Source organism: Mustela nigripes, chromosome 7, assembly GCF_022355385.1.
Source record: "Mustela nigripes isolate SB6536 chromosome 7, MUSNIG.SB6536, whole genome shotgun sequence".
NCBI lineage: Eukaryota > Metazoa > Chordata > Mammalia > Carnivora > Mustelidae > Mustela > Mustela nigripes.
The window spans coordinates 760,228-774,331 of record NC_081563.1 but is presented as its reverse complement, the minus strand read 5'-3'; the positions used below and the strand labels follow the sequence as shown (position 1 = coordinate 774,331).

General features: G+C 52.9%; 1 protein-coding gene across 12 annotated transcripts in view; it reads left to right on the top strand.

The window, feature by feature from the left end:
* MYT1L (myelin transcription factor 1 like) overlaps positions 1 to 14,104 on the top strand; it is a 390,720-nt gene that overhangs the window by 220,946 nt on the left and 155,670 nt on the right. For all 12 annotated transcript variants that reach the window (XM_059405073.1, XM_059405070.1, XM_059405071.1 and 9 more), the window contains exon 4: positions 955 to 1,093. The gene's annotated coding sequence lies outside the window, so the exon portion shown is untranslated. The remainder of the gene's footprint in view (positions 1 to 954; positions 1,094 to 14,104) is intronic.

Here is a 14,104-nt window from a genome sequence, read left to right as displayed (position 1 = left end):
GAGCAAGACATAAAAATGATTTTGATGATTTTTTACAAAATGTGATTTTTAAACAAAGTGCTGGCAATATGTCAGATGGACTGACTTTGGTCAGTAACGTGCTATCATTCACCCGTTTTCAACCCCCTAATTGTCTAGTTTATGTTGATTCATTTATCAGATTTATCTAAATTATCTATTTGACATTCTTCATTTGGTGAGGAAAAAAACATGCATTTTCATAAAAGCACTCACCTGAACACCATCAAAGCCTTTCTCAGCCAGTTCCGCAAGCAGCGTCTTCACTACTCGGAGCATCTGTAAACACGGACCACAGACTAAGCATAAAGCCCATGAGAAACGCCCCATCGGGGTGTAGCTTTATAGTTAGAGCAAATACAAAAGTTAAGTTATTACTTAAGATTGCATTTTGTTTTCTTTTTTAATTAGCACATGACGTGCTCTCGTAAGATCTTTCCTACGGAAGGACTGTGGCGTACTCGGGTCTTGGGCAGAAGAGCAAACCTCAGTGCACACACGTGGCAGTGTCCTGGTGACCGAGCCACGTGCCCGTTCAGACCCAGCTCACACGCTTCTGTCACTGGCCCCTGAGCCATCCAGTCAGTCTCCATACTTCACAGACACAATCCCAAAACGACTCTCATGCTTCGTTTTATAAAAGTTTGCTTATGGTTTTGTGTCATTTTCACATCACAGACTGTAATGTGGTTTTCTAAGGGACTCTTCTGTTGTGAATCCTTTATCAAGAATTAGCCGGTTGGGGCAGCAGGTGGTTCCGTCCACCGTTCCTGCCCATGGCATGCCCCGTACCTGCGCACTTGGCCTGATGTCAGTCTTTTGCTTCAAGTGCATGGAAAGTGAACGAGCCTCCTTGAGAACCCAATCCCTTTTTATTAGAATTTTTCTTTCATTATGTATGTCAACCTTATCTCTCTGCCTTTTATTCTTCCCTAGAGTGACGACACCTGCAAGGGGAAATGTAGTTATCGAGCCCAGTCAGCTGTTGGTGTCTCTGAAATTATCTACGACATCTGGTCGAGAAAGGTTCTGGTCGGACCCACAGACATATGGCTGTCCAAGGAGCCACATAAAGGTAACAGTTCTATGTCGTGCTTGTGCTTTACATGCAGCCCAATGTTTTATGTATTTACCTTGAAAAATCTCACTTTGAAAAAGCATAAAGATAGGCCTATAAGTGCAGAGTGTTTTTTAATGAAGACCACAGTGTCCCTTAATTGTAATAAACGAGCTCAGTATAAAGGCAGACCTTACAACCCATTACTGAGCATAGACGCCAGCAGTCTTGTACCATTCGGCCGCGGCATCGTCTGCAGATTAGGTTCGTAGCCGCATTAATACGTCTGTTCACCCTTTGGCTGTTGTGCAGAAAGTCCTTGGTGTGAGATTCCTTAAAATCAGATCCACATTTCCACTATTAGTTCTGGTTGTTGACAGCTTACGTTTAAAGGAATTAAACACATCTCTAATTAGGTCGTAACTTGCGTTGCCCACGGCCTTTGTAGGCTTCCGTTGCTCCCCATTGATAAAAATCCCTGGGCGCCACTGTGGACCTTGCGAGCCTCGCTTTTTAAAATGCTTTAGGTTATGGCTAAGTGTAGTTTTTAAACATTTTTTGAAATTGTGATAAAATACAAATAACCTATAACAAATGTACACATAACGTAAAAGTTACCATTTCACCCATTTTTAAGTATACAGTCCAGTGGCTTTAAATACCTTTCCGCAGCCGCACAGCCGCTAGCACACCCGTCCCCAGAACGCTCTCGTCTCCCCAACTGGAGCTCTGTGTCCGTTGAGCGTCGCTCCCCAGCCCCTCCCCCACCCCCGGCTGCCCACCAGCACGTCGCATCCCTGAGACTCTGACCACGACAGGCCCTGCATTGCAGTGGAATTGTTCAGTCCTTGTCCTTTTGTGTCTGGCAGATTCCATGGAGCGCCACTTTACGCTGTAGTGGTGTCAGAGCCGCCTTCCTTTTTCCCGCTGAGTACTAGTCCATGGTCTGGGGAGACCGCGAGCGGCCGTCTGTTCGTCTACAGCTGGGCACGCAGGTCGCCTCCATCTTTTGGCCGTTGTGAATGATGCCGCTTGGAACATGGGTGTGCAGGGTTCTGAGTCCCCCTCCCAGTTCTCCTGGGCGGATAGCCAGGAGTGGGGTGGCTGGGTCATCTGGTAGTGCTATTTTTAATTTTCCGGGAAACCATCCTGCTCGTTCCCACACTGGCTGCACCACTTTACCTTCCCATCCGCCGTGCACAAGAGCCCCATTTCCCTACATGCTCAGCAGCACCTGTTATTTTCTGTTTTCTAGGGGTTTTGTTTCTTTCATAGTAGCTGTCGTGATGGCTGCGAAGTGGTACCTCACTGTGGTTTTCATTCACCTTTCCCTGATGATTAGGGATTCTGAGCACCTGCTCATGGGCTCCGTGGTCATTTCCACGTCACATCTGCCCCCGTGCTCTTGGGCCATCGCTAAGAAATCACTGCACCATCCAACGTCATAAAGGTTCTGCTCTATGGATTCGTCTAAGGATTTTTGTGGTTTTAGCTCTTCCGTTAAGGCCTATATTCCTTTTAGAGTTAAATTTTGTATGTGCTGTAAGTTAAAGGTCAGTGTCACCCTTTCCACATGTGGATAACAAGCCGTTCCAGGACCATTTGTTAAAAAGACGGTCCTCCCCCCATAGAGCAGTCTTGGCTCCCTTGTCACGTCGTTTACCGAATACAAGAGGAGTCACTTCTGGGCTTTCTACTCTACCCTGTTTCTGTGTGTCTGTCTTTGTGCCAGCGTCTGATTTGGTGACTTGTTTCATAATAAGCTTTGAAATCACAAAGTATGAAACCTTGGATTTGCTCTTCTTTTTAAAGATTTTTTGGCTATTTGAGAGTCCCTTCAGATTCCATATGGATTTTAGGATGGACCCTGTTATTCCTGCAAAAAACGATATTGGGATTTTGAGAGGGATTGCATTGAATCTGCAGATTGCATGGCTAAGTTTCTTAATCAGACAGAAATAGGGGGTCTTCATGCTTTATAGAAGTGAGTTTCCATATCTCATTTAGGCATGTACCATTGCCTTAAAAAATTCTTTTTTTCAAGTTTGAAAAAAAATTCAGATTTTATTACTAGTTTTTTTGGAGGTTGGTCAGGGGACAATGAGCAGTTACATAAGGATGTTCAGTACAAAGTTCTCTAACATTCTCCCTGAGGATGAAGACAGTTCTGTTTAGTTTATTAAAACACGACATTTTGAAGGCTTTTCTTCCTTAGCAGTCATGGTAGAAAACTCCCCGTCTCGTGGAATGTTCGCACTCGGCTCTCGAAGGTGAGCTTTCTTGGCATTCAGGAGTTCTCGTCCATAGTAAGACCATAAACGACCCAGAAACTTGGCTGTTGTGCACATTGTCCCCGGCCACAGTCACTGTTGTTGACGGGGAGACGCTGGATGGCTTGGCGTCACTTTTGCCCCCCGCATCTGTGTTGATATAATGACATTTCTCAAGGTTTGAGCACCAGTACCAGGAAAACCCTGAATTCCTCCCAAACTCCATAGTCGAAGTGATGATTCTTCCCACTCTAAAGGCCAGTAAAGGGAAGATTAGAGACGGTAGGTGACCACCCAAGGATGGCGTGATTAAGTGGCCACAAGGTTACCTGGTTTCTAAGGGGATAGAAAGGAATTTGGGTAAGAAATCCAGATTTAACACAAATCACTAACTCTGTGTAGCCTTTATACTTCGGTATTTAATCCAAGCCTCTTTCCAAGCTGCATGAAAATACTGAGAAGTCAGCATTAGAAAAGGATATGATAAAGAAATGACTCCCAGAAAACGCCGAGTTTACAGCTGTCCTTTTGTCTCACGGGCACCAGGGGAAAGTCTGTCAGTCGGGTTTTCATCAGTTGCTCATTTTTAACTCTGCGAGTACTTAATTTGTGCTGGGAATGCCTGTAATTCCTGTAATCTCTGGAGGTACAAAAATGAACGAAACATGGCCCTTGTCCTCCAAGAGTTCAGAGACTGACCAGACATGAGGTGTGGAAAAGTCTATGAGACCAGACCGCACGACGCTTCCTCAAACCAAGCGCGTGCCTTGCTTCCTTCTCTCCTCCAGAGCTAAGCACACGCTCGGCCCCCATGCGGGCTCTGTCACTTCCCATGCAGTCCGCAGAGGTCCAGGTGAGACGATGTCCGAGGTGCCGGACAGACTGTAACTCTGATTCGGGAGGCCAAGGGTGTCTTCGTAGAGGAGGTGGCCCCAGACCTGGGTCTTCCAAGTGTATTCCAGCAGACGGACACTTACAGGAGTGAGTTTACTTAAGGGAAAGTACGAGACTCAGAGATGGGGTCAAGGCACAGACACCCATGACTTGGCATGTTCGGCAACACGTTAGGACAAAAGGCTTCCTTCCTGATGACTTGGGTGTAGTGTCTGTAGAACACGTCTGCGTGTTCTGCAGTTTCTGTGGTCCTCAGGAGAGAGGACGTTACGTGGTGTCTCTCCTTTCCCCTCAGATGGAGGGTAGCGAGCTGTCCATGCTAAGGAGCTGTCTACCTGCTCTCAGCCCTAGAGACTGGTCACCACGGTCTCTCGGGCACCCACGACTCTCTCTGCCTCCAGCGCCAACATTTACTGGACTCAATTACCCAGATTCTAGTTGCGCTGCCCTTGTGCCATCGTTTGAACCGTGGATTCTCAGGATTGTTCTTTCGCTGATCCTGCTCTTAAGATGACACCTCCAAGTCGGAGCTGCTGCGGCGAAGGGCCCGGTACCAACCACCCTTGCTAGGCAGCGCCTGTTCTCCTTGCCTGGGATCTCCCCCCGTCCTCCGTGGGCCATATCTCCTGCCCAGAGAGGTAGCTTCCGTTAGCACCCCCAGTGAAGAAGGACTTTGGGGCTTGCTCTTAGGGGAAAAATAGAAGTGCCATAGAATAAGATTTAGATTTAGGGCGATTTTTTTTTTTGTCCTAGTGTGTCCCAATTAGCCGCTGTGATTGCCGAGCCGGGAGCACCTGTGGCGTCCTCGCAGCTGGCGCTCTAGGAAATCCAATTTCCTCTGAACTAGAGCCCAAAGAGAAAATCACACTCTGCATCCAATTTCCATGCTAAAGACTTTACTTAAAATAAAATCAATATCTGTTTCCCAAAAAAATGTCGTGAATTGTGTTCTGAATGGCGACTATTTTAAAAGAAAAGCGTATTGTGCATCCAGAAGGAGGAGTCTGCTGAAATAGTTCCAACTGGATAAGTTTGTGGCCTTTGACCCGTTCCAATGAATTTCTTTAAAACGACTAACAAATACCGTTAGGTTTCATGCTAGCACTGCCAGTAACCGTTTGTATGCCTTTGGGGACAGCGCGTCAGTCCTTTTTCTGTAGAGTAAGGATAAAGGGTTAAATCGGAGGAGATGGCTTACAGGAAAACAACTAAAGCGCACGTGATGACGTCCACTAAGTATTCACTGATTGTCGCTGTAAGCCGGCTGGTCTCAGCACCGCTCAGTGGCCCTCAGTGCTCGGGACAGGCTGTGGGGTTCCTCCTCTTCTTATCTGTTCCTTGTGTTAGAGGAAACTACTGTGCAGAGGAGTTCACGGGTCTGGGGCGGTTGGTAAGTGCCTTGGCAGGATGCAGGACTGGGTGGGCGTGTATTTTGACTTTCCAGCCGGCCGCCTCTACTGCGAGCTGTCTGGTCCTGCCCCCACGCCTGTGCAGACAGACACACTTCGCCGTCCTGCCCCCACGCCTGTGCAGACAGACACACTTCCGTTCTTGCGTCTTTTCCACGCGTACGATGTAGTGTCCGTTTGTATACATAATGCACGGCCGGCGTCTCTAAGCGCTCACACCCAGAATCGGCAGAAGTGCTGGGCTGCCCCACCCCCTCCCGGTTTGGCCTCACCAGCAGGACGCTGCTCCTATAACACCCGGTTCGGCACCGTCTGGCACGCTTCCCCGGAAAACAACCACGTGATTGGAGTCGTACTTGCTCAGGAGCGTCTCTAATTCCTGACATCCTTCCGCTCATTCTCACAATGGTCCACTCACGGTGCTTCCACAACTCGGGGCTGGTGGTGCTCATTTTAATGATGTTTGCTAAATGAGGTTATGAAATCTTCCGGATAGCGAAAAAATAAATGAAGGTCCTTGAGCTTTGATTTTTCTGGAAGTTAGTTTAGGGAACAGTAGAAATTTGCTTTTTTCATGACTTGTATCAAGGTCATGGGCCACTACTCTCTTGGAAAGTAGGATACAAACTGCTAATACCTGCTTTCCTGCCCCGCAGTGTCACGGAAACTGCGAATCATGAAGTTTCTTTCTTCCCAGCAGAGAACAATCACCTTCAGTCAGTGGGCGTTTTGATTGAAGCCAAGTTGGGAAGTAGGTGAGGGCATGCGGGACGGCAGATCACTGAGGGCCTCAGATCTAGGGTCAGTCGTGCATTACAAAGGGCTTCAGACGGCCCGGGTCCACCTGGGGGGACAGCTGATCACCAGACTGGAGCTTCTCTCTGCGCTGGGGGGCCCTGGGCCGAGCAGGGAGGTCAGCCGTGTGGGCCACCTTCTGTGTGCACGCACTCCTCGGCTGCTGCGTGTGAGGAAACTGGGAGGGGCCAGCGATGCTCAGTGCCCCACGGGTCCGTGATGCCTTGGGGTGACTTGGTTTTTCCGCACATGAGCTTCAGAGTTGGAAAGTCCTGCCCTGATTTTTACCCTGGGAGCAGACTAGGGAGCCTTCCAAACCCAAGACGTCGGGAGAACACAGCTTTCCTCTCCGGTGAACCTCAGGCTGCTGCACTAGTTCCTGACCCCGCAAGACTGTTTCGTGAGTTTGGGGGTGGGTAAAACAATAGTGGGGTTCTCTAACATTGTCCCTGATCACCATGACGGGTTGTTTTGAATGATTGACTGAGCACTGTGAATTTCTCAAAAAAAAAAAAAAAAAAGGCATGTGGCTTTGGCTCTGAGTGTAGCCTGTGCCTTCAAGGAGCTTGCAGTCGAAGTCTGACACACTCCACGGTTTACCCTAGAGGACCGCACCTCTCAGCAGGGCCCTTTGCAAATCCCTGTGGAGACTGAAACTATAATTAACCACTAAACTCGGCACCCAGTAAGCGATGCACGTCCTTGCTGGGAGATTTTCAGTGTCGCTGAAGTTCAGTACCGACTCCGTTCACCACATCTCTATGTCTTCCTTAGTAATGGTTCCTGTCCTTGGTCTTCATTTTGTTTGACAAAAACATTGCGCAGTCTCTTGTTTATAGATGCCTACCGTTAGTATGTTTAGAGAAGTACATCCTGCTTAAAGAGCTGGTAACATCCCCCTTTTAAGCTTTTTATCATTAGAACTCTTGTCTGCTAATGTCAACAGTTCCTTCTATGTGTAATCAGCTCAATGTTTGTGATTGTGAAGAAGTAGCATGTTGAGCTTTTTTTAGCTTCCCTCCAAGCGATGGACGCTGGTAACGGTTCACTCTCCCAACTCATCCAGTCTACCTGCTGAGAAGGCCAGTAGCGGGCAGGTCTGTGCACTCCCTCCCAGAGGGCCTGGCCACATGGGCACATTCCGCAGCAGGTTCTAGAGTGTCCACGAGAGGCTCTTTTTCCTTTCTTTTTTGTTTTATCATTTTGGGAGGAAATACATTGTCCTGTGTGCATCTGCGCTTGCCTTGTCGCCGTATTCCGATTTGGGACCAGAGCGTGTCAGCCTCTATCCCGCCGGCTCCAGGAACAGCTTACGTCCCATGTAAAATTCTCAGTTGGAAATGGGTCCGTCTTTGCCAAAGCGTGTGGTGAACGACATGTCGCTGTCGTGAAAGGGGTTACGAGATGACGCAGACGTTAGATGAATACACCTTCCCTCCTCACACTCACGTCTAAAATATGAACGTTTGAGTGTGCGCACCATGTCACTGTTGCCTTAATAAGCAAAACAGACATACAGCAAAGGACCCATCAGACCCAGCCGAAACAGGGGGACCGACTCGTGAGCAGGTCAGGTGAGCAGCGGACAGGAAGCGGGAAAGGACCACAGACAGGGGAGGGCATTTCAGAGAGCGCGCGAGCAGCGTCAGAGTAGGGAAGATGCCGGCCTCGCGCAGGCCGCAAATTCCCATCGGAGTTGTGACGTCCCCACACCGCGTCCTTCCTTCCCCGCCAGCCAGGACCCCATCGCAGCACTGGGGGCACGACTCACAATTACCACAACGTCACTGTCTCACTGGAGTTTGGAAGGGATGAGCCCTTCATACCAGTGAAGGCTTCTAGACACTCCCTGTGGGGACAGTCACCCTCGTGAGCGCCTCTGTGTTCGTAAAGCTGCAGCAAGTGAGCACGGCCTCTGCAGCCCCCGGCCCCCACCAGCTCCAGGACCCGGACTCCTCTGTGCGCTCTGCTCCTCATCACTCCTGTGCGCTGTGCTCCTCAGCTCCCTCCCCGTATGTCAGGAGCCGGCGTGGACCTTGGAGCGCTGTGGTGAGGCCTGAGTTAACTAAGTGGCATGTGTCCCATCATGAGCGTTTTAGGCGAGTTAGATACTTTTATGATGCACATTGTGGACTTGTTTGTAAGAATGGATTTTGGACGTAAGTTAGCTGCTCCCCCTCAAAAGTCTGATTAAATAAATTGTGTCATATTTATGCAATAGAACAGTATGAATTAATTTTTTAAATGAGAGAGCTTGTATGAACTTAGCCCAACATATTGTGAAATGAAGAATTTCGCGGTGCAAAGCCGAGTGCACAGTGGTGCCAGGAGCAGATTTGAAAGCGTGTTTACACACAGGGGCTTGTTGGTGCATCGAACGTCAGGGGACGGAGGCATCAGGTCCCGCCGAGGAAGGCACGAGCCCTCTTGGGGAGGAAGAACCCTGTCCCATGCGTATTCCTCTTTCAAGCCATCACATTTCTCTCCACCAAGTGTCCGTGGACAGACTGTCGGTGAGCCGCCTGCAGAACCAGCAGAAGGTCCCTAAGAGATGCCGGACGGCTGAGGCTAGAGGAGCTGACGGGCTCCCACAGGAGTTGGGGGGCTCCACGGAAGTTTCCGAGTGGACAGGGTGTGGGCATGGGGAAAGGGGTGCGGCCGATCATGTCGGTGCTGACCTCAGAGACAGGCGAGGCTCCTGGAAGGAAAGCGAGTCCTGGAGACCCTGATAGCGCAGTCAGTCGTGAGGGACGTGATGCCTGCCAGCAGGAGCAAAGGCACTGTGGTCAGAAAGCCTTACCTGGGAAAGGGGCAATCCGTCTAGTTTCCAGTGTGTGCAGAGTGCTACTGTATGAGCAGGGCACAGGGGGAGGGGACAGCTGAACTGATGACAACACGGCACCTGCCGTCCTGTGAGAGCGGGGTGGCGGGGAGGGCCGACCGCATGCTGTGGGTCTCTCCGTCTCACTCTGCTCGTGCTGTTCCAGAGCAGCCGGACGCGTGGAGGGCGGTCTTGGCATCACTCACATCGCTTGCAGGCCTGCGCTCTGCCCCTGCGCTGTTCCGCGGGGACCTTCCCCGGGCCACCCAAGGCCGCCGCTCGAGCGCTTCCGGGCACAGTCGGTCACCACCACAGCCCGCCAGCTAGGAGCCGGCTCAGAAATGGCCCCCTGTGCGCAGTGACAGGTGAGAATGAGCTCCCGTCATCTCCCGGCGGATTCACACGCGTACTTCTCACCAGTGCCACGGCGAGCGCTTGCAGCAGTCCTACACGCGGAAGGTGGGGGAGAAACCGTTTCCTTCTCTGCTTTATTGTGTCCCTTGCCCAAGGCTTGGCTCCTTCCTCCCGACCCTGGGAGGCTGGCGTATTACCCTGCCTTGCGCTCAGGCCGCTGGCGCTCTTCACTTATGTGGAAATGGACCGGAAACAGCCTCTAAACTCACGCGTTTAAACACCCCCTACTTGTGCCATCGTCTTGCAAGGCATCCAGTTAGGGCACCGACCCGGCCGACTCCGTGGGTCAGGTCTACCTGCCGGAGTGTCGCTTTGCTTGGCGGTAACAGGGTTTGCATCCCGAAATTGAGGCAGAGGAGAGCTCTGGGAACACCGAGTCCTTGTGAACTGAATTATTTTTAAAGTCCCTGCGGATACCAATCCTTTGTGAAGGGCTGGCCTGTCCATGAGCGAGGAGGGGGAGGGTACAGCCGGGCTCAGACTGTCCCTTCCTCCAGTGGATTAAACGAAGGTCTGTTCCTATCTCAAGGCCAGCCTTTGAGCTGGGCTGTGGTCGTCTCTGGAGAACTTCTGAAATCCATCCTACGTCCGAGCGAGGGACAGCAGCTCCCAGAGCCTGTCGAGTACTTTCTGTCTTTACGTATCTCGAGTGCGTACCCTCTGCCCCTCCCTTGTCGTGTGCTCAGAGCCTCAGGTGCCCGTGGCTGGGAGTCGGGGGACAGCCGGAGGGGGGTCTGACAGTGCATGTGCATCCGACGCGTTCCCACAGTGGCTGATGAGAGTTTCCGGCCATAACTTCAGGCCCATGTCTTTCTGGTGGCGCATCGCGATGGTGGTGGACAGTGGCGTGACTTCGTGTGTAGTGACTTACGGTCAGATATGGACGAAAGATGCCGTCTGCGCCTTGTCTGCACCTGGGCGCGAGCGTGACACGGGTACGCATGAGAACCCGCATCGGGGCCGGACAGAGGCACACAACAGTGGCCCTGTCTGGTGCTTCTCAGGCTCCTGCACCTGCCATCATCCCGTCACATCCCGGGAGACCCGACACCAGCCGCGCAGGGATGTCCACGCTGAGGGGAGCACGTTGGGGCCCCGGGCCTGCGGAAGCTGGGCTCCGGGCCCCGATGCATCGTGTCTCTCCTTAGAGCACATCAGGCTCCCGCCCGGGGGTCTCTGTGTCTGACGTTTCCATGGGTGCGGACCCTCACCGAGGTCCCAAGTTCTCTTTGTTCTTTATCATCCATCATGCTGCCCCTCAACCGTCCACATCTTCGGCCTTTCGTGAGCTCTGTTTCAAACCTCCCGTCACACGTCAGCTCTCCATCCTGTAAGCCAGGAAGCAGAGATGACGGCTCATCGGATACTCGTGCTGTGCTCCAGACTGAGGCCACGATGCATAGGGGGGCGGAGGGGGAGACTTGTGCATCACACTCCGCAGCCCCATGTGTCCACGGGAGCCAGTGTGCACCCAGCGCCGTGTGCACAGCCAGAAGCCCTTGCTGGAGACCTTCTCTGTGCGGGTTTCCGTTCTCACTGTGGTGACGCCAGGAAGAGTGCGGGCATAAGCTGGGAGCTGGCACGCTGCCGTCCAGAGTTGGTGGGGGTGGCGGGGGGATGGCCAGCATCACAATACTCGTGGTCATAGAGTCACGTCTGACCCAGGTGAGGACAGGTATGCTGAGGGGTAGAAATGGTGACCACTAAGTCCCAGTTCCAAAGCGAGGACAGGGCAGTGAAGCAAGGGCAGAGCAAGTGCTAGAACTAGAGAAGCCATGAGACCAGCAGCCCCCAGGGAGCTAGGATTCTGCCGGGCTGCTGTGTGCTGGAAACAAGGGAGGTGGGCCTCGCCCTAGCCCCCTGGCAGGAGGTGTTGGCAGCTGGGCTTTGCTCTGAAGACTGTGGGAGCCCGCTGGGAAACGTGGCAGTGGACCAGCAGCACAGCCATGCATGTGACTGAAGTCCACAGCATGAAATCCCGACCTGAAGACACGGCTGGTGGCAGGAGGGGCGAGAACACAGCACAGGAACACAGACCAGTAAGTAGGGCGCCCGGACAGGAGTGGATGCGTGGAGACACGGCAGCGGGCGCTGAATCAGGGACACAGGGAGGCAGCGGGGAGGAAGCAGGAGCGGGGAGGAGTCCAGGGCCTGGCTGCAGCCTCGGGCGGCTGGGGTCCCTTTCTGGAGGGGCAAGCAGAGTGGTCACTGCGGAACGTGGGCGGTTTGTTCTACCGAGGACACACTTGAAGTTTCTGCCGTGTAAGTTTGGGTTTAAAGGGCATCTCGGAACTCTGCCTACTGAAGCCAGTTGTAATGGGACAACAGGTCATAACAAGGGACGTGCTTCCTAGAAGGTGAATTTTAGCGCCGGCAGCTCCAGCGTTCCCGTGAGAGGGGCAAACACCGAGAAATGTCGCCGTTCTGCTGGCAAACATGCTCTTCGTCCCAGAAATGCTCCCCATCTGGGTGATCGTGCGGCACAGGGTCCGGGATGGCCTGACCCTCCTCTCCAGGACCTTCTGATCTGACAAGGAAAACAAGACAATCACACAAAATAATCACCGTGTCAGGCAGCGTAGAACCCGGCTGGGGGCTGGAGGAGACAGAGGGACGTGGGGGACCAACTGATCACCCGAACCCAGTTGTCGCTTGTTCTGAGCAGGTGCATCATCACCGTCACAGGAGAAAGAGGTGCCCCTGGCCTCAGCAGAGCACTCTGGGCCACGCTCTGCCCCACGAGCTGTAGCATAGCAGGGGCAGGACCTGGTTGTCCGGGGACAACGCGAACAGAAAACGAGCAAGGGGACACAGAACACGCTTGCAAGTTGCATTAAGTGTTATGTTCACGGAGCCAGTGGTGAGCAGGGGACGGTGCGGATGGCAGGTGTATTCTCGGAATGGGGACTTGGAAATGCCTCTCCCAGGAAGGCAGTTAAGCTGAGGCCGAAGGGGAAGGAGTTGGTGCCCAGACAAGTATGAGGAGAGCGCTTCAGGCGGAGGGACCAGCAGAGACCCTGCGACGGAACTGAGACGAGCTTATGGAGCCGAACCAAGACCCCTTCGCTGGAGCTCGGGGCTGCCAGGCAGGTCGGAGAGATCGGAAAGGAAGAGCCATGTCATCGGAGAGCCGTAATCTCCCACGGAGCCCGGCGTGGAAGTACAGTGGGAAGCCGCTGACAGCTTTCGAGGACGACGGTGCCAGGAGCGTATTCATGTCTTAAGTCTGGTTCCAAAACAGGTTGTAGATTGGACTCTCGGGCTCTGGTGGCTGTGGGAGGCAGCGCGGTGTGGCCTGACTGCACGGATGAGGGAGAAATGATGTGCGCTGTCTTGCGGAGAGGAAGCCGTAACCATCGCTGACAGGGTGACCGAAAGCAAGGGCGGCTCCATGTGTCTCATGTGGACAAGGCGACCGACGGGCTCCCCCAGCCACGTGAAGAAGACTGGACGGTGACAGACGCTGTGGGTGAAATTAGGAGTCGCCTCGTGGACCCGTGACACTGGGGGACCCGCGGGCGCTGGCCTCACACTCAGCGCATCGGAGCATCTGACCCGTGTTGGTAGCGGCAATCTCTTCGGAACGGGCCCCTTCTGTTGCGCTCTTGAGATCAGAGGAACTTAATGCCTTATGGCCAGTTGCGAAGGTATTTCAGTGAGAGCCGACTCTCCCCTGCGTGTGCTCCCCGCCGCGTTGCTGGGAACGCAGGCCTTCCCGTCCGTGGCGGCCCTGCCTGAACCGCCACCCTGTGACTATGGTCCGAAATGCAAATGAGGCACCGTGGGGAACCACAGCTTCCTCAGGAGAAACGTCTAAAAAGGGACCGTCCAGGGCACACAGTCACCCCACGTGGGACTGTTCCATCACTGTGTCCTTCAAACCAGGCCGAGCAGGGTATAAAATGCCAGGACAGCGAATCCTCTCCTGGGAGGGTTTTTCTGGTAGATTCTCCCACTGTGCCTCGTCGCTATTAGAATACAGCGGGAAACACAATTGCTTTCACAAGGTGCAAACCTAGAATTTATTTAAAAATGCTAATTCCTGATGCTGTCTTCAGTATTGAAACCCGAGGTTCTTTTCCTCTTGATGTCTAAGTGCCTTGGAGGCAGGAGCACCGTGGACAGACGGATGTGGAGCTGAGGGTCCCAGGCCCCAGGTGGAGCCCTGCAGAGGGGCCGCCCGCCAGCACGCCGTCCAGCGGCCAGGCCTGGGACCGTGGGGAGTGCGCTCCGTCTGCCGTGTGCTAGGGTTTTCCCAGCAGTTTTGAAACGGGTGATCAGGGCACGCAGCTTGTCTTCGGTCTGGGGTACGTCTCCCAGACGCTTTGCTTCCTGATGATTGCTGCTCCAGTGCGGTGTTGGGACTACTGTGAAGTCATGGGGACATGGGCCATCCTACGGGGCCAAGGTGTCCTAGGGCTCGGTA